At 36.0% G+C, this 22,065-nt stretch overlaps 1 protein-coding gene across 1 annotated transcript in view; it reads right to left on the bottom strand.

The window, feature by feature from the left end:
• Window positions 1-22,065, bottom strand: part of AGBL4 (AGBL carboxypeptidase 4) — a 1,124,520-nt gene that overhangs the window by 850,607 nt on the left and 251,848 nt on the right. The gene's annotated exons all lie outside the window — the stretch shown is intronic.

The following is a 22,065-nucleotide window of genomic DNA, read 5'->3' as shown; positions in this document are numbered from 1 at the left end:
TGTCATTATCATCATTCTCCCTTATACTGCACGGGGTGTCACCACGTAAAATAATTTCCACAATTATTTCATTTACAACTTGCAAAAACTCTATGAGATAGTTTTTTTTTAATATTCCTTTTATAGATGTAATGCCGAGGCTTAGTGGGATGAAGTAGCTAGCTAAAAGCTAGTAAGTGCAAGAGAATCCTCAGAGTCTCAATCTTTGACTTCCAGTGCAGTGTTCATTTCAGTATGCTACTGTCACCTCTCTGAAACAGTTTCCCAAAATCATAACAGTATTTTGGCATTGTAAAAATACCCACATACTTCATCCTATTTGTTAATACATGGGTTCACATGTGGATAGTATAAGTAGATATCTGGTATGCACTGGACTGAGAGGTCTCATGGGACTTTCAGTGCTAAAACTGAGACAGTCAGAGACAAACATGGACAGGTAGATTACCCTACCATTTACTATCTTTCTGAAGGAAGTAAATGTAATAAAATGACTAAGAGCATGAGCTCTGGTGTCAGACTGCCTAAATTCAAATCCTGAATCTACCTCATATCATCAGAAAGACTAGACAAATTATTCAACTTTTCAGCACATCAGTAGAAGAAATAAAAGTATCTTCATTTTAAGGATTAAATGAAATAATATATGTAAATATCTAGCTGAATATCTAGCACAGAACATTCAATTAACGACTTCAAATTTCTCACCTCACAGGTGTTCTTTCTTCTATTCCCACAGTCCATCTTCTAAACTACATGGGGCTAATATTTTTGTTTTTCAATTTTGGTATCAAGTTAGAAGAATCTTGTATCTCTGGAGAGTGGACTCCACTGGGATTAGGAACAAAGCATCCCTGTATTGACATCTCTGCAAGTATTCCTGCTCTGAGCCCCTGGGCTGCTGAGGGCAGGGCACTGGGCTGTGTTTAAGGTGGTTTTGTGACAATAGTCAGGTCACTTGCTCCCTCTGAGTTTAAGTTTTTCCATCTGCAAAGCAAAGAGATTTAACTAAATGATCTCTAGAGCTCTTTCTAACTGGGACATTTTGTGATGTCTCCATTTCCTAAATTCTACTAAAAGGGTGACAAAAGGAACCAGTCCTACTCTAGCAATCTAGCAACCCTTTTAAGTTCCAAAGCCAAGAAATGAAAGTATGAGAATAACCAAAGGATTCTGGTGAGACACTCACTAACCTAAAATGAGTGTGACTTTTTCAAATAAGAACTAATAAATACAATTCACTATATGCCTATTTATTACCAGGCACTGTTCTCACTGCTTTACAAATATCATATTTATATCATATTCTAATTTTCGCAACGACCTTGTAAGGCAGTTATGGTTACCCTCATTTTACAGATAAGGAAACCAAGGTTCTGACAAGTTCTCTAATTTATCAAAGTAACACATCTATCAAGAGATGGAGGGAGGTATTTAACTCAGATGTGCGTAATTCAAATGCTCGTGGTCTTCCTATGGTAGCAGACTGCTATCTGTTGCATCCCTTAAGAGGTTCTGATTTTTAGAGCATAGGCATCAGAGGAGATACAAGCATGATTTCACAGTATCCTGAAAAAAACCTACACACATAATGTTCTAATGTTCCAACCTAACACTACAATTTAAGGAAACAGGTATATACACTCTACTTCAACTTTAGTAATTCCACTATAGGACAGCTCAGGAAAGCAAAGACAGCCTCTGTAGAATGGACTATGGCCCTTCGTTATTTTCTCATCATTGTAGGAAAACTGGCATATTCCCATCAGTTTGCTCTCAGAGAAGAGAAATCCCTTTTCCTCATCTTTATGATAAATTTCAGCTTAGCCAAAGGAACTCTGCCTGGAAGCATAGTAGACTGTAAGTACTATGACGACAGGCAGGAGTGTATCTGCTTTATACAATATTACATGATCAGTACCTAAAACAATGCCTGGCATATAAAACATTCTCAGAAACTAAATTTTACTATGTTATCCTATAGCATAGCCTGAATTATCCTCACTATTATAAAGCCCTAAATCACATGGCTGAGATTCAAATTCAGGTATTTGTGATATTTTTATCTTTTCACTATGTAAAAAGCTAGCACAAATGGAATACCTTGTTGCTTAGAAGTATTTACTCACTCCTTCTAATTTGTTCTATGCTCATTACTTCAAGTGAATACAAAATTAGGTGCATTGCTTCCCCAAGTTAGAGGTGAACTGCATACCCACTTCAATTGAGAACTACATCTTTGCGATATACTGCCAGGCAACAAAAAGTTACTGGGCTATTTGATAATGTTCCTTCACTTTCATTTCAACTAAGTTTAATATAATTTTATAAAGTAAGGGAAATCAGGAATTATTATTTTCTCAGCACCCACTCTATGCCAGGCATTGTCCTGGAAGCTTTGAATAGATTATTTTACTTAACATTCACTGTCCCAAGGTCACATGTCTATCAATTGATGGCAAAGATATCCAAAGATCTATATATTTTGAATCCTGTGCTCATTTCCCCTTTCCATACTGTATAAGTCTGGCCTCCAGCCATTGAGTAGAACAGTTATTAGACCCATGTTTCTCCTATATTGTTATGAGTTCCAGGAGAATACACTGCAGATTTTCTACCCTCTTGACACAGCTCTCATATTTGCTAAAGAATGTACCTATTACGCTCTCTTTAGGTACTACTGTTTCTGGCATTTGACAACAAAGTTCTGCTAGTGTTCCAAATCTTACCTCCCAGTCTAGTCTGTGTATAGGTCCTAGAAGTTACTATGGACCCACGAGCTATCTTTTTTCCAAGTCAGTGCTTCTCAGCTTCTCTATTCTGCTCAGTGCTTTACCCTCTTCCTTCACACACATACTTTCAGCCAGGTAATGCAAGTTCCTATTTTTCAATCTGAGTCCTGGGCCCCCCATCTCTTTGAAATTAGCATGCATCTTTAAACTAGTCATGTTCCATGCCCCAGCCAGTTTAAAAAACAAGCCACAAACATGAATGCTTAATGTCAGTAATTATCTAAACTTTTCATCTCCACTTACATGATGGTCCTTTCCCAGTGGTCCTCAATCTCCTTGTACTTATTCTTGTTCTCAATTCCATGTTCCTTTCTCAGCAGCCCAGCTATAGAGGATCTTCAAATCCTACCTTAAGACCTTATTAGATGACTACTAAGATCTCTTCCTGCATAGAGATTTTAAGATTCTGGATTATAAAGTCAAGATTTTCTTAGCACTGAGGTCTCTGATTTACTGTTCTGTCAGCTTTGCTCCAATCCCTTAAACTCCTGAGAATAATCACTATCATAAACATCAGATTTCAATGTGCCTGGCTGACACATTGTCCAGATTTCTCTAGGATCTTGTAAGATTCTTGAGCCCAGGCTTGCCTGCTTCAGCATCCATGCATTCCCTCAGATGCTTGTCTGCTGAGTTTTTTACTCTGTCTTACCTTTGATTTGAACGTATTTCTAAATTCCTGACCTTTGGCGTGGCTTTTAACAACTGCCTAGCTTCAACGCTAGCCCTGCACAGCACGAAGTCACATTGTGTGCTAAGCATAGAGTTGGGAATGAGTTGTAGCACAGAATATGCCGATCTTGGGATTTCACCAAAGGGCAGGATCTAGGGTATCTAAAGAGGGGCCTATAGTACCACATTTCTATAGTACTCTACCAAATTCCTAAGTATAACCACATCTGCAATAAACATTTCTTGAGCATCAACTAAAAGGCATTTTTTATTGCTTTATATTTCCTAACACATTAAATCCTCACAACAGCTCTGTGAGGCAGGCATCATCAATATTTTACAAAAAAAAGAACTCACAGTACAGAAATCATCTATGGGCATAGAATAGAGGTCAAAATGCCATAACATGGCTAAGATAATGATGTTCTTAATACAGAATTCAATATACTTTTATAAACTGATTTGAAAAGTAACTTACAGAAAAACAAAACCAAAACAGAGTTACATCAACCACTCTTCCAGCAATAAAAGGGTATAATATCTGCAGCCCCAACAACACTCTCCACAGGCTATAATGTCACCAATTCAACAGTTATGATCAATTGGGCCAGTAGCCTTTGCTACTACCTGCTTCACATATGACCTCCACAGAGCCAAGTACTTTATTAAGGATGATAACTTTCCAAAGAGAGAATAAGTCTTTAGCCAAGTGTTTGCAAGAAGCACATGACCCAGAAAAATGACATTCCTAGACAGAAGATGTCTGTTCTTTGGTCAAAGGTACGCATGCTAGCACTTGATCAAAAAGGACGACCTTCTCAGGTAGAGAAGGACTACTCTAGGGTCAAGCAGGTATCAGAGCCCCTATTTGCAGAGGAAGACCTTTCCAGACAAAGGAGGATCTTGCAAGGGTTTATGAAGCTGAACTTTCCCTGTGAGAATCTCCACCTAATGTAGCAAGAACTGACCTACTTTGTGCAAAGGTCACATTTCAGTCTTCTAGGAACCAGAACCAGCAGATCACATCATGAAGCTGACAGTACTGCTGATGTAAAAAAAGTTATTTAAATAGAGAATCAGAAAAATCTTTACACATAAGACAATGACAATACTATGTGTTTAAAATATTACTAAAATTGGAAGTAGGCCAAGTTGCCCTTTCTATATACAGAAGGAATTACGATACAGTTGTAAGTCCTAATTGTAAGGGTTCAGATCATAAATCAATAGTTAAAGCAGGATAATGAAAAATAGTCATACATTCTATACCTGAAAAATCCTGTGGCCTAGGATTCCAGTTAAAAATCATCTAATACCATATCTTGATTGAACAGCTACCGTTTTTATTCTCTGGTTCTGATTGGGGTACTAGTAAATAAGAAACAATGCAATTTGGAATGAATTAGGTACTTTAGCAATATACAGTTTGATGCTTTGCCTTTCTGGATATTGACAGTTTTTATAAAATGACAGTACATGAAAACAGTACATTACATGTATCAAACAAACAGTTCAAAGAAACAGAGTAGAAAATCCATAAGCTAACCCGAGTGTACAAAAAATCTTCATACGTAAACAAAAATAGCATTTGAAACCAGTTGAGAAAAAGATACATTAGTTAATAGTGACTAAGAACATACAGCTAACTACTTGGAAAAAATATGTTAGAACTCTACCTCATTCTGTGTGCATTAATATAAATTACAGACATATTAAATAATGAAATGTAGAAATAAAACCACAAAAGTTCTAGAAGGAAATCTGGTAACTACTCACATAATTATGTGGAAAAAAATTCTAACTATAACCCCAAATCAGGCAACTTAAAAGATTAAATGATTTTACTAAAAATATTTTAAACATCAGCAGGAAAGAGAATAATATCTAACAAAGTGAAAAAGCAAGCAGACTATGAAAAATACTTACAAAATATATAAAAGAGATTATATGACATTCATGTGTTATCTTTTTGTCTGCCATTGAATTTGGGAGCACTAATTTTCTTTTACTGATTGTTCTATCAACTTTTCATCCACTTCATTCTAATATTATTTCAGAAGAATACATTTTAGTGAATAATTTTTCATTCCTTTTTGTGGTTATAACCAATTTTCCATTAATTACACCCTATAAAATATCATTTAGCTTTTGTTGTATCTTTGTGCTAGGTTTACGAATATTTCCAGTGCTTGAGTTCCATAAGCTGTATACAGAATCATCTGTAAACAGAATACCAGCAGAAAATAACAAAGAAGTAGAATAATGAGTACTTAACCAAAATGAAAAGAGTGGTTTGTTGTGGTCATGTCTCAACAAGAAAGTCTTCAAGGGATCTGGGTGCCTATGCTGCATGTCACCAGGAATTGTGTTGCTTGGGATATTAGACATATCATAGCATCAAAGAGCTGCAAATTCTATGTGTATGTATTTTATTATTTTTGGTTTAACTTAAACCATTTAAAATAGTTTAAATTTTTGTGTTTGTTTTATTTTTTATTTTTGCACCTTGAAAAAAAAAAGTAGTAACTTTAGCTACATAGAATAATTGAAAAATTCTATTTTTTCTCAGGTAGGAAAAAAATAGAGTCAAACTAGTAATTACCATCATAGCAAATGAATGAAAATCATGAATGGACAATAGACCAAAAGAGGGCAATCTGACAATACTTATTTTTAAAAGTCTTTTGAAGTACAAATCATTTGACTCAGCAATAGCACTTTTAAGACTTTATTTTAGGGAAATAATTAAAGATGTGGACACAGCAAAGGAAAACATAAGTAAAACAAAACGACAATCTATGGAATGGGAGAAAATATTTGCAAATGATGCAACTGACAGAGGCTTAATTTCCAGAATATATAAACAGCTCATACAACTTAATAACAAAAAAACAAACAACCCAATCCAAAATGGGCAGAAGACCTAAACGAGCAATTCTCTAATGAAGACATACAAATGGCCAATAAGCACAAGAAAAAATGCTCAATATGACTAATTATCAGAGAAACACAAATCAAAACTACAGTATCACTTCATACCAGTCAGAATGGCCATCATTCAAAAATCCACAAATGACAAAAGCTGGAGAGGCTGTGGAAAAAAGGGAACCCTCCTACCCTGCTGGTGAGTATACAGTTTGGTGCAGCCATTATGGAAAACAGTATGGAGATTCCACAAAAACTAAAATTAGACCTACCATATGATCCAGCAATCCCACTCCTGGGTATATATCCAGAGGGAAGTCTAATTCGAAAAGATACATGCACCCCAATGTTCACAAAAGCACTATATACAAAAGCCAAGACATGGGAGGAACTTAAATGTCCATTGACAGATGCCTGGATAAAGAAGCTGTGGTATATTTATACAACGGAATACTACTCAACCATAAAAAAGAACAAAATAATGCCATTTGCAGCAACATTGATGGACCTAGAGATCATCATTCTAAGTGAAGTAAGCCAGAAAGAGAAAGAAAAATACCATATGATATCACTCATATTTGGAATCTTAAAAGAAAGAAAAGAAAAGGATACTATGAATTCAGCTACAAAACAGAAACAGACTCACTGATACAGTAAACAATCTTATGGTTACCAGGGAAAGAGGGTGGGAAGGGATATATTTGGGAGTTTGAGACTTTTTCACATAAGAAAATATTAATGGCCTAAAATTTAGGGGGAAAAATCACAAAAAAAAACAGTAGGATCCCATTTTAGTAAACCATTACTCATACCTAAATCTGGAAGTATATTTACTAAACTTTAACAATTATATATAAGTGGATGAATTAAGGAACCCAAGTATTTGCTTTTTTTCCCCCTTATCTATATTTCTGATTTTTCTACAATACATATTTGTTTAATTTCAAAAATTAATTTGTAAGAGCACATTAGTGGATAATAATCTAAGAATCATCAGCATACTGAGGTTTTGTTTCCATTAATTTCCTGAGCTAGACTTTCACAACTAAAATCTCTTCCATGGCAATCTTTTCTACATTTGTTCAGCATTCTTCTGTTTTGGCTTTACCCTCCAGTCTATCAATACGCGCCTTTGACTTGCCTGGCTTTTGATTCTTGCTTTGCTTCTTGAATTCTTCCTCCTGGATTTCACAGGAGAAGATCTACATAACAAAGTCCCTTTGGCATAGTTTAAGAAGCCCTATATTTATACACAACCTTTGCAACAGTTTTGATTCTTCTAAACTTGCCTTTATTTGTCACGGCTTCCAGTGGAGTTCAACAAAATAAAAATGTGTAAAAGCTGTGAGTGGTCAAAGAAGGCTAGCAGGAAGGGGAGCCACTTGACTTGGGCTGGGAAGAATGGTTTGGAGAAATGGAAGATGGAAAGAAGTGATAAAAACTTTCAGGTATGCAGAGCAGCATAAGCAGAGGCTCACTGGGAGGAAATAATAAATAAATCAGGGAGTGGAGGATTCATATTGGGGGAAAGTGCTAGGAAGTATGATTTTTTTTTAACAGAGTGCAAATTTTGCATTATTTTGAATTTGCACTGTTATGAGCTATCAGCCCTGAAAGGAAGAAAAGCTAATAGAAAGTAAAAGCAAGCCAAAAATTAAGAAAAATACATTGATTTTACATATTACAAGGGGGAAAAAAAAGTGCTTTCAACTAATACCCAAACAACTTGTATGCAATTAAACCCCTTCCTGACATGGTATCAATTTACCTTCTCAGATTACTCTCCCTTTACTTTCATCATAAACTCTATATCTATATACACTACAATTAGGCAATCTTTATATATATGTTATCTTTTCATTCTTCCTTGCCTTTTTAAACATTACTCTGTTTGGACTGTCCTTTTATAACTTTTCCAACAGGCAAAACTCTATGCATCCTTCAAGGCCCAACTCAAATGTAACTCCTCTGTAAGATACTGCCCTGATTTCTCCAGGCAAGGGTAATAACCTCTGTCCCTGTTTCCTAGATACTGTTCATTCACCTATTTCAGCACTTGGCATTCTGTTATGATTACTATGGATATGTTGATCCCTCCACCTGGACTAGTACCTCCTAAATAGCCAGGATTATCACCATTTGTTCATTAGAGATGATCACTTGTTCATTTTTAAATCCCAGAACCTAGCACAAGGCCTAGCACATAGTAGGTGTTCAATAAATGCTTGCTAAATGCATAATCCAAAGTAGAAAGAGGGTTGATATGTTACGGAAACGACAGGCCAGTCAAGAAACAAGCACCACTCGGAGGGTTGGAGTACTCAGATGTATTACACCGGCGGGCTCAGAGGGGCTTCTGCTCCGAAGCTCTGAGCACCTTCAAGATGTGCACATGAGGTTTTATAGGGTAAAGTACAAGCTTGGGGTATTCGGCCAATAGGCATGGAACAGCTTTAGCAGCAGCAGCATCACAAAAGTAGAGGCGGGGAGGCAGCAAACCAACATTCCAAAGCCAGATATGTATCTTTGAAAATCCAGCTGGCTAGCAAAAAAACATGAACAGCAAACCAACACTAATTAACCTAGATTTATAAGTTAGTCCAGCAGAACTCAGATCAGTATTCCAATACTTAGACTTGTTAGCCCAGCCTAGCCTCTCCTTCACATTCCTAGACTTATGAGTTATCTTGTCAGACCAGCCAGGTTTTTCCTTCACAGATACTATACAGTAATAAAAAGAAATTGATTTTTTAGTATATTTAAAAATAAAAATGGGGGATTTAGAAATGTATCTCTCATTCAATGAAATTTAATAAATGGAAAGTAACTGTATATTTTAACTGAACAACTTAATTGTAATATCTTGTTTTCCTTAATTTTCTACTAATGCCTATGTACCCAGAGAGGGCAGTATTATTGAGTGGACAGTGATATTTAAGTATTATTTTAATCATTCAGCTAAATTTCTTTTAATTAACAAATGCCTTTCTAAGTTCCTAGCCCTGTGTGCAACATTAAGCTAAATCCAATCTTCATAAATCAGTTAAGTTCTTAGCATAATGAAAAGGTTGGCTTCATTTTCTTATTAGAATAATGCCACTGAAGGGAGTCCAAGTTTATGACATAATAATTCTACTACATCAAGGTATAGAAGAAATACTGCTTAGAGAAACCATAAGGTAAATGATTCCACCTGTGTAAGGTTTGGCTTTTGATTTCTAGTAAAATGAGGATAACTGATATTATTATCTAATATAATTTACATGAAATCTGTATGTGACAATGTATGTAAAGTACCTGGCACTGTGCTTGGATCACAACGGATACCCGATAATCTAGAACTACTAATAATCAAGAAACTGAGCTCAGTAACTCTAGGAGCTAGAATTTTCCAAACCCAAATGGTACAATTGAATCCTTGGCATTCCCTGGTACCAGGTAAACACCTAATCTGCATACATCTAAGATCTCCTAGTAAAGGTTGACAGCAACAAGAAGTGAAAGTGGTAAACTGGCATGACTCATTTTGCACCAAAATCCAACCACAGAGCTTCACATGCCTTTGCCTATGCCCATCCTCTGGCCACCACTGTCGCTCTCTAGTCTAGACCTCTAATCCATGATTCTGTGCCCCCATTCCCCAAGTCACCTCTGAACTATTCTCCATCAGTAAACTTTCCAGAATTAATACCATCTCTCTTGCAATTCTTGTGAATTCTGGAAAAAGCATTAGCTTGGTGGAAAGAGTGATGGGCTGACTGGCATGAGATCTAAATTATGTCCCTGCCCTAGTCCTTATTAGCCCCTACTCTACTCCTTAGTCTACTTTTCACTTTGCTATAGATATAAGAAATGGGAAACCGTACACTAGGAGACAGGAAAGAAGATACACACTGATGTGTACAGAGAAGCAGGAAGTTTTAAGCATTTCAGCTTTTGGTAAAATAAGGCAAACAGAGAAAAAGCACATTCAGACTTTTCAGCAATGTCTGAATACCTGTTATAAGGAGGAACTGAAATTTTACTGTAAGGAATGGAACATAATACTGACAGTGTTCTGAAACATAATGGAGTTTTTCTGGTAACAGATCATCTTGGCTAAACCAGCACAGAGGTAAGGATCTATCAGCCTATGAAGAGGATGGGATTGCTGGTCTCCTTGAGGATACTGCATGTGCGCAAACTAGGTGTGCTGCATTTTGCCCCTATTCCTGCCTTAATGTCCTAGTTACTAATGTCCTGATATCACAGTAAATGTCCTGCACAAGCAGAAACTAATACTTTTCCTGTCTTTTGGTTTCCTTATCTGTGAAAGAAAAGAGTAAAATGGGAGTTCTAACATTACCATAGTAGAGCTAGAAAGACATTTTTAGCTACTCCTTTAAAGTATTTTTTACATGTGAAGCATAATCATTTTATGTATATTTTTCATTTATATCTCATCATACTTAATCTTCATTTTACAGATAGGAAACTGAGGCTTAGAGAAGCCTAGTATGCAGAGCTAACTTTGGAATTCAGCTTTGACTAGCTTCAAAACACATGGTCTTAATTCCATGACTATCTCAAATGTAATATAGTTCAACTTCCTCACTTAAAGATGTGGAAACTAGGGGTCTGGATCAAGATAGCAGAGTAAAAAGTTCTTGAGCTCCTGACAAGGATGCCTACTATCACCACTTTTACTCACACTGTATTGGAAGTCCTAGGCACAGAAATCAGACATGAAAAAGAGATTTAAAAAAGCATCCAAATTGGAAAGGAAGAAGTAAAGCAGGACTATTTGTGGATGATATGATACTATATATAGGAAACCCTAAAGATTCCATCAAAAAACTACTAGAATGAATAAATGTATTTAGTAATGTTGCAAGATACACAAAAAATCATTATACAAAAATCGCTTGTGTTTCTATATGCTAATAACAAATTACCAGAAAGAGAAATTAAGAAAGCATTTCCATTCACAACTGCATCAAAAATACTTACCTAGGAATAAATTTAACTAAGGAGGTGAAAGACCTGTGCTCTGAAACAGTAAGACATTGATGAAAGAAACTGAAAATGATACAAATACATGGAAAGATATACCATGCTCATGGATTGCAAGAATTAATATTATGAAAATCCCCATACTATCCCATAAAAATCCATAGGTTCAGTGCAATCTCTAACAAACTACTATTGGTACTTTTCACAAAACTGAAATGAATAATTCTAAAATTTGTATGAAATCAAAGTCAACCTTGAATAGCCAAAGCAATCTTAAGAAAGAAGAACAAACCTGGGGGAACCACATGCCTTGATTTCAAAATATACCGTAAAGCTATAGTAATAAAAAGTATGGTACTTGCACAAAAACAGACCCATTGATCAATGAAAAAGAATAGAGATCCCCAAATAAACCCATGATTATATGGTCAATTAATTTATGACAAGAAAGGCAAGAATATACCATGGGAAAAAGACAGTCTTTTCAATAAATGGTATTGGGAAACTGAACAGCTACATGAGAAAGAATAAAGTTGGACCACTTTTTTATATTGTAAACAAAAATAAACTCAAAATGGATTAAAAACTTAAGACCTGAAACCATAAAACTGATAGAGATAGGCAGTACACTCGTTGATAATGATCTTAGCAATATTTTTTAGGATCTGTCTCTTCAGATAAGGGAAACAAAAGCAAAAGTAAACAAATGGGATTATATCAAAGTAAAAAGCTTTTGTGCAGAAAAGGAAACCATCAAGAAAACAAAAAGGCAACCTACTGAATGAGAGAACATATTTTCAAATCATATATCTGATAAGGCATTAATATCCAAAAGATAAAGAACTCACACAATTCAATATCAAGAAAAAAATCTAGGTAGAGGACCTGAATAGACATTTTCCCAAGGAAGACATACAGATGGCTTACAGAAACATGAAAATATGCTCAACATCACTAATTATCAGGTAGGTGAAAATGAAAACCACAATGAGGTATCACCTCACAATTGTCAGAATGGCTATTATCAAAAAGACAAGACATAACAAGTACTGGTGAGGATGTAGAGAAAAGAGAACTCCTGTGTACTGTTAGTGGGAGTTTAATTTGGTATACCCACTATGAAAAACATTATGGAGGTTCCTCAAAAAAATAAAAATAGAACTACCATACTATCCAGCAATTCCACATCTGGGTATTTACCCAAAGAAAACCAAAACACTAATTCAAAAAGATATATGCACGCCAATGTTCTTTACAGCACTACTTGCAATAGTCATGATATGGAAGCAATTTAAGTGTCCATAGGCAGATGAATAAATAAAGAAACACACACACAGGGATATAACTCAGCCATAAAAAAGAATGAAATCTTGCCATTTTTAACAACATGGAGAGACCTAGAAGGCATTATGCTTAGTGAAATATGACAGAAAAATACAGTATGATCTTACTTATATGTAGAATATAGAAAACAAATGAGCCAATGAAACAAAACAGTAACAGACTCACTGATACAGAGCAAAAATTGGTGGCTGCTACATGGGTGAGGGTGGAGGATGAGCAAAACTTCCAGTTATAAAATAAATCAGTCATGTGGATGGGGCTGTAACATACAGCACAGGGAATATAATCATCAATCCTACAATATCTTTGTATGGTGACAGACAGTTACTAGACCTATCATGCTGATCATTTCATTATGTATGCAAGTGTTGAGTCACTATGTTGTAAACCTGAAAGTAATATAATACTGCATGTCAATAATACCTCAATTACATTTTTTAATTTACAATATTTTTATAAAAGATGAGGAAACTAAAGCCCAGAAAGAAGAGACTTGACCAAGGCAACACAATATATTACTTAACCAATAACTATATTTGAGCACTTACTATGTGCCAAGCTTATTAAAAATACCAATGCCAAAGGTATTAATAAATCCCTGCTCTTAATGAAGTTGTACCGTATTAGACTGAAATTCCATAGGGTAAACATCATAATCTGATCAAATAAAGGAGAGACAAATCTTCACAATTTTTCTAATCACTATTTTCTGACACTACTATTTTTTTATTTTTTAAATTGAAAGTTAAATAGCCTCATTAATAAAATGAAATCAGAAGATAATCCCATTACTGATAATATCTTTTAAAAGATTTTCTAAATATTTCCAATTTGGCATACTTCATTTTTATAGATTCAATTATTAATGAAGTTTGAATGGATTTAATCACAGTATAAAGTTTTTTGCCCATCCTCCTGGCGGGCATAGAAGAGCTGGTCTACTGTCACTACGTGCAGCACACACATAGAAACAGAAAAACTATCATGGCACTTATTAACCAGTAGGAGACTGTACCACTTCCAAATTTTGTCTCATTAAAAAAACTATCTCTTACTGTTTCTTGGTCTTTGTCTTTTACAGAAGTTTCTCAAAACCAAACTAGGGTTTACTTCACATTCCTGTTTGTGTAAATCTCTAGTAACGTTCACTTGTTTTATATTCAGTTACCTCTGCTAGGGATAGCCCCCTACCCTTTCTTCACCTGAGAATTCTAACTCATCATTCAAGACTCCACGTTAGTGGTTTGTCCAGGAAGCTGGTCCTGAACCCCTTCTCTAGGCTTTTATAGCACGCAGAGCATATCTCTTAGAATTTACCATACCATATGCTAAATATCTGCTTAGGAAAATCTTTCCCCTAGGAGCCTAAGCTCCTCCAACAGACGCACGGGCCATATCTTATTTATCTTTTATCCTCAACTCCTAGCTCAGTACCTGTTTTATAAAAAGGGCCCAATACATGTTTGCTCAATTAAACTGAACAGTGGAGAGAAGTGTATTGTAGTCTTCACCAAAAAGAAGAATGAACTAGATGAGATTCCAAATTTTGTTATTTAGTACCTCTGTGCCCTAGGGGTTTCCTCTTAATAATAATTGCACTAATAAACAACACTGGAAACTAATATTCAACATATATTATAAACAAGATAATCTGCCAAACATTAACCTTAAGGTAGTATATTAGTTTTCTAGGGTTGCCACAACAAATACCACAGACTGGCTGACTTAAACAACAGAAATTTATTTTCTCACAATTCTGGAGGCTAGAAATCTAAGATCAAGGTGTTGGCAGGTTTAGTTTCTTTGAAGGCATCTTTCCCTGGCTTGCAGATGGCCACCTCCCCACTGTCTTCACATGGTCATCCCACTGTCTGTGTTCGAAACTCTTCTTATAAGGACACCAGACAGATGGATGAGGGGTCACCTTAACAACTCCATTTTAAAGTGAGGTTTATTTAACTATTTCTTTAAAGCCCCATATAGAGGTACCGGGAGCTAGAGCTTCAACATAACAAATTTGGAGGGGACACTATTTAGCCCATAACATGTAGATACTATTATTTTCTTATACTTCAAGTGAGTAAATGAAGGCTTAGTGAGTATGGCAAACAGACTCTAAAACAGCCCAAATTAACCTCACCTCCTGATATTCACACCACTGTGTAATTTCTTCCCCACAGGTATGGATGGAACCAGTGACTTGCTTCTAACTAACAGACTATGGTGAAAGTGATGAGACGTCACTTACATGATTAGATTATATAAGATTGTAACTTCCATCTTGCTAGAAGGCTCTCTCTATTGCCTTTTCAATTTTCATGCTTTGATGAAGAAAGCAGCCATGTTGGGGATACCCATGTAGCAAGGAACTGCAGGCAGCCTCTAGTCAATAGGAAATAAGACCCTCTGTCAAATAGGCTACAAGAAACTAAATCCTGCCAGTAACTATGTGAGCTTGTAAGAGAATCTTTCCCAGTCAAGCTTTCAGATAAGAACCAAGCCTGGTTGACACTTGATTGTAATCTCATGAGAAATCTTGAAACAGAGGACCCAGCTAAGCCATGCCTGGATTCTTGCCTCATAGAAACTGTGAGATCATAAATGTGTGTGCTTTTAAGCCACCAAGTTTGTGGGTAAAATTGTAACACAGCAATAGATAATATGGTGAGATCAGTTCAACTTCATGTATTAGTGAGTGGTAAAGCTGGGATTTGAACTCTGATCTCTGTGATTCCAAAACCATCTATAGTATATGAGTACCTATCATGAAGGACTGTTGTAAGACACATGTAAAATCTTAGCACAGTTCTTGGCACATAATAAGCATTCTTTAAATGATTTTTGTTATTGTTTTGAAGTTATACAACCATGTCTATTGCCAAACAAAAGCAAATAATATCTGAAATGTAAGAAAGAAAAAAATAGGCTTAGAGCAAGTTGTGAACAAAACTCAAAGGTAGATTTTAGACTTTCTATTTATAAAATTAGTCTAGTATGGCTATTCTTAGGATCATATAGCAAAGTCTTAATTGTTTGCTTATCAATTATTGAACTCAATATTTGAAGGCCCTGGAATACAAAGATTAATATGATCTCAGTTCTCCTGCCCTTAAATTTTTTGTTTTCAATATAAGACAGTATGTGTCAACATATGAAGGGTTATGGGAACACATAGGAAAGGAAAAATACTTAGTAGGTACTCACAGAATACCCAATGGGTGTTCAATAAGTATCTGTTGAAAGAATGAATTAAATGATCTCCTATATTTCCCACTTTAATTAGGTCATTTATTCAGGCAGGCCTGAGTAAAGTTGCTCTGAATCTAATCACAACATAGATTACAGAATCATGAGTCAGACTTACAAGGCTCAAAACCTGGCTCAGCCACTTACCAGCTGTGTAACTTGGGGAAAATTACCAAACCTCTCTATTTCTTACTACTATCATCTCCAATAATGGAAGCTCCATGATCACACACTATGTCATGATGAAGCATCTTTAGGTCACAGTGAATTCGGACTCTCCATATTGTGGATGGGGAGAGTTTTGCCCCCTCCTATTTCTTATAACAAAACCAAGAAAGTAACAAAATTCACACATATAGAAAGAAAAAGTCTATCTTTACAAAAGCAAATGGTTTATTCATAATGTAGCTCAAGTCTCAAGTCTATAATATTTTTTGTTCATTTTTCTTTACCACACCCCCTACCAACATTTCCTTAGACATCCAGGGGGCCTTCTTCCTAAGCTCCAGCATTTCACATGAAGTAGAATTAGATGGATACAATCAGCTAATTTATTTCAGCAAGAAGTCCCTGGATAAACTGTTTTATACTTAAAAAAAAAAAAAGTACTACTGCCAATGTACCCCTACCTGTCTCAGAAAGAGTCATATAATTTGTACCAGGACTTTTTACTTTCAATTTGAAAAATAAAATGATTCTGTGTATAATTATTTTTTGGATGAGATTTTCTCATTTATAACCACCTTCCCATGATGTTTATAATTAAAAGTTTAATTCTATTCCCACACGTTTTGAATGGAAAGCTAAATGTTGACTGTATACAGAAAAGGAAAACCACTACAAACAATACAAGATGAAATTGATACGTAGCTTACAGCTTTTGGTTCAAACTTGCCCACATTTAGAATCTGTATATCTTTCCTACTTTAATTGTGTTGATATCTTTAAAATCCCAGTGTGCAGAGTTAATTATAATTATAATCAGGACAAAATTGGCCCAGTAATAAATGTGCCTCTAACTGGAGTCACTTACAACAGTTCAAACAATATTTTCCTAGGTCTCATGCTTTACCTTAGGGCTATAGAGATGAGAATCTCATAGACCAGCAGAGGAGTTGGACATAGGTGAAGATAATCACAACACAATGTGGTAAATACAAAGGTATAAGGAGCAGAGAATTTATATGACCATTTGGGAAACCCAGGCTGAATGATTTGGAAAAGCCTTCCTGGAGGAGTTAAAGCCTCAGTTGTGTTCTTCTTCTTTTCCTTCCTTTCCTTAAGTGATTCTATTTTTAAGAGATTTTTGAAAGATTAATAATTATTATCTAGGAAAAAATAGTAGGAATGAGACAGAACATTCTAGGAAGCAGAAATGACTGGAGCAAGGCATAAAACTGTAAATAGTACAGTATGCTTTGGGAAGTATAAGCAGGTGAGTAAGACATTAATGTTTGGAGTAATGCGAAATAGGGCTAAAGTAGCAGCTAGAGAGTAGATGGGCAAGTTAACAACACTCCAAGATTGAAATGAGTGTGGCAAATTAAGAGACAAACAGAAGGACACTGTGGCTAATGCAGAGTATATGAAGAGTTTAATGAGGGAAATAAGGTTGAAAGGGTAGGAAAGGGCCATATCAGGTAGAGCCTTCTAGCCCATGGAAGAAAGTCCAGATTTTACTCTGGTTTTGCTGGAAATCCACTGAAGTATGTTAGGCAGGGAACACAATTTTATATATATATATATGTTTGTAAAGCTCAATGTGGATATTGTAAGAATGGTCTATAAGAGGGCAAGAGTAGAATCAGAGATACCAATTAAGAAAGCTGATATAGCAACAGAGATAATGATTGATTGAAGCAATGGAGGTGATAAAAAAGGATCAGATTCAGAACACATCCTAATCAAACTTTCTGATGGATTCAAAGTATTATGTGAGGACAAGGGAGAAAGCAAGGGTGACCCCATGTTGTGCCATCTACAGAAATGAGAAGAGTTTAGTGCAGAGAAGCCTTGAAGGAAAATCAGAAGTTCTGTTTGGACCATGTTATGTTTCAGGTGCAAATTAGTATTCAAATGTAGATGTAGATGCCAAAGAGGCAATACAGAAAAGAGAGAAAAGATTAGGAAGAAAAATCTCTAGTACTGCCTAAACTGAATGTGGGCAGTGAGATGAAGGAAAGAATCAAAGAAACCATCCCCAACACTCCATTGCTGGGTTCTTGGCTTCTTCACATGTATAACACATTTTGTTCTCTTTCTAGCATTTAGACACAAAGGGTCATTTATTGATGAGAAGAATAAACAAATTTAAAAAGCAACTCTGCATTTTGCTTAACTACTAGGTGAGATCCTTTGGTTCTTATGCTGACCACTTATTCAACCTTTCTCATGTTGCTAAGATCAGTAGTGGTATTACCACAACACTCCTTAATGAAACATAATAAACCATATAGTTGCTATTGCTAACTAATACTAGCATCCTTAACCCTACAAGGAAACTAGGGGAAAAAAGTGAAAGGTGAATTTGAACAATTCCAGTCACTATTTCCTTTCACTGTATACCAATAGACTTTTCTTTGACTTGTCTTTGGTTGTAAAATTGCAATTACAACGTCATATGGCTAACACAAAGACATCACTGTTTCAATACTGAGGATGTATTTTTGAACTTATCAATGGCTCTCCAGAAAGTAAATGAAACTCCAAAGAGAAAGGCTACTTGGCCTCTTCATTTAGAATCATGGTTACTAACCATAGTAACACCTGTTCACCATTAGGACTTGGTGGTTCACACAGCACTTTCACACACTTTAACTCATTTTATCTCCAAAGCACTGGGGTATTATTATGTTTATGCAAGAGAAAAAGGGAAATCGGAGAGTGAAGAAGGAAATGGCATCTAAGGATGTGAAAGGTAAAAAGGAAGGGTGAGTTTCTCAAAGTCATTCAGGAGAAGTGAAAGGAATTTTTCTATGACATGTATTCAAGTAGATGCTTTATGAGTTTGGCTCCTTTTGTGATTATTACTCCTTAGGAACCAAGGTTCAGATGGGTTAAGTGACTTGTCCAAAGTCTCAATAATATTACATACAGAAGCAGGATTCAAATCCAGGAGGTCTGAACTCCAAAGTCCATGATCTTTCCAATTTACCACAGTGCTCCAACAGCATTGTACAGGGAGATTCCTATACGTGAGGTTACTTTCATGCCAGAGAGACAGTTCTCTGCAGAGTTTGAGATTCTCAGGAAGAGTCTTATAAATGCATTTACATTTTTTACCACTGCATCTAACCATTTCATAACTTAAGTCTCCTCCCTGGAGATATAATAATGAAAAAGATTGAAACCATCTTTTTAGCCTAATGGACAAATTCTCACTCTCCATGCACAAACAGATCAAGGCTCAGTTAGTGATGTCTTTTCAAGACATTCCCAAATCCAAGTGTTACTAATAACAATGATTTTTCAGTGACATTTAAAAAGACCAATCAAAGCTCTTGTGTGCATGGCAACCCAGTATTACCAGAAAGAGTGAATCCTGCCTTAGAAGGTCGAAGGACACTGGGGTCCCATCCAGTAAATTCTCTCTGCCAGCAACCAGTTATCACCCTAGAACAGAAAACTCAATTCTATCTATTAACCATAGGGCATATGAGTTTGCCTCACTCCATTTCTCTTGAATGCATCTGACATACCTACCTAAGTCAGTTCTGGGGCTCCATGAAAAACCGTTCCCAGAGATCAGCACTCTCTCTAGAATTCCTCCAAATCAGCTCTCACTTGCTTACACCATTAACTCCTTGTTCTCAGTGCTCTGTGTTTTCTTAACTAAAAAAAAAAATTTTTTTTTTGTTTTTCTGTTCCTCATTTTGTCCCCATACTTCCATTTATGTTTTGGGTAGAGTCTTGGATGGAAGGCCCTATTTGAATTCCCAGATCCTAATGATCTTAGCTTCCCATGGCAACATTCTACTCCAGGCTTCATGAAACCATAAACTAACAATCCCTCCCTCTTCAAAGCTTTTCATCAGGGAAAAGAGACAGGATAAGAACAATGTATCTAAAATGCATTTGGTGATCCTTAATATCGTCTTTTAATAAAAAAAATAAGATCCAAATCACTTAATTTTGGGGTTGGAATGAACCTGAAATCTAATATATCTCTCACTGTTGCCAGCACTGCCAATGTAATGTAGTCCTTTCACAGTGTCATTCCCAAGAGGTGAGTTAACTTTTTCTTAAATATTCTTGACCTCTTAAGGTACTTCATGTCATCCTGGAAAGCAATCACCTGTTTCACAGGGACCTCTAGTCCCTCTGATAGTGCTCTAGACAATGACCCTGCTTTCTTCTCTTGTTTTCCCATAAAATTTGCCAGAGGTAAATCCAGTATTTGTGGGCTCAATAGCTTATGGAAGTCCTCTTTAAGAAAAATAATACAAAATTATGAATAGGTAATCAGGAACAAGGCCTTGGAGGGGATCCATGCAAATGAAGGACACTGAGATTTAAGCTTCATTAGCTTCAAAGTATATCTGCCTTTATCAGGCACTGTACTTAAGCATTTAAGTACTTTATATGCTTGATCTGATTTATTCTTCTGTATAACTCTACAAGGTAGTTACTGTTGTTACTCCTATTCCACAGATGAAAACATCAAGTCCTCAAAAGTTCAAGAAAAATGCCCGAGGTTACACAGCTAGTAAGTTGCAAAACATGTCCTTAAATGTTCAAGCAAACGGACTTGCTTTCTCTCTCCATCCTACTTATTATTCTCTGGCCTATCTATAGTTCATCTAAACTATTCTCAAAGTGTATATTATATTCAAACAGCATTAAAAGAACAGCTTCTACGTGTCAAGCAATATACTATGCTACACATTCCACCTTTTATAAGCAGAATTAATCATTTTCATATTTACTAGAACCACCTGTGGTGGAGAAACTAGGGTAGCCCTCCATGATTTTCACTTCCTGCTATTCATGACTTTGTATAATTCCTCTCCTTACATGTGGCTAGGACATGTGATTTGCATCTAACTAATAGAACATTTCAAGAGTTATACAAAAAGCAAAGACAACAAAAGCAGAAGTCAACAAGTGGGACTGCATCAAATTTAAAAGCTCCTACTCAGCCAAGGGAAAGGAAGGAGGGAAGGAAAGAAGGAAGGAAGGAAGGAAGGAAGGAAGGAAGGAAGGAAGGAAGGAAGGAAGGAAGGAAGGAAGGAAGGGTAATCTATAGAATGAGAGAAAATATTTACAAACTACATATTCAATAAGGGATATGACAAGGGTGGTAGGATGTCACGCATGTAATTGTATTTTATAGAAGACATTATAGAAGACTGTCATTCTAGGAGACTCACTCCAGAGACACACCTTACTGGTTCGACAAAGGAAGCAGCCATGATGGGGAAGTACATGTGGCAAGATGCTGCTTGCAGCCCCTAGAAACTGCAGGCAGCCTTCAAGAGCCTAGGGCAGCCTCCAGTCAACAGCCAGAAAGAAGCCAGGGTCCTAAGTCCTATAATAGATTGTTGAATTCTGCCAACAATCTGAATGAGCTTAGAAGAGGATTCTTCCCCAGTCAAGCTTCCAGATAATAGCATAGTCTAGCCAACAGCCTTGTGAGATCCTAAGCAGAACACTCCTGACTCACAGAAACTGCGAGGTAACAAATATGTGGTTTTTGAGCCACTAATTTATGGTAATTTTTACATACCAACAGGTAGCTAATACAGATTTTGGTAATGATAGTGGGGTGCTGCTGTAACAAATACCCAAACATGTGGGAGTGGCTTTGGAAAAAAAGGAAGTGGGTCAAGGATGGGAGAAATTTGACTATCATGATGGAGAAGCCTAAATCTTACCTTTCAGAATCAAATACTACAAAAATAATTCTCTCAATAAAAATTAAATAAAAAAATGATCCCCATCTTTTTTTCCTTTCCCTCAACATTCTGTCTGTATATACTTAAAGTCTTGGTACTATATATAACAATTCTCTCTACCTTCACCGACCTAGTAATCACAAACTCTAAGATGATACTTTTGCTTATTTACAACTCTAAAGCAAATCTCATTTTTGCTC

Source organism: Camelus bactrianus, chromosome 13, assembly GCF_048773025.1.
Source record: "Camelus bactrianus isolate YW-2024 breed Bactrian camel chromosome 13, ASM4877302v1, whole genome shotgun sequence".
In the NCBI taxonomy this organism is placed as follows: Eukaryota; Metazoa; Chordata; class Mammalia; order Artiodactyla; family Camelidae; genus Camelus; species Camelus bactrianus.
Note: the sequence above shows the minus strand (reverse complement) of the source record. Positions and strands in the feature narration are given on the sequence as shown.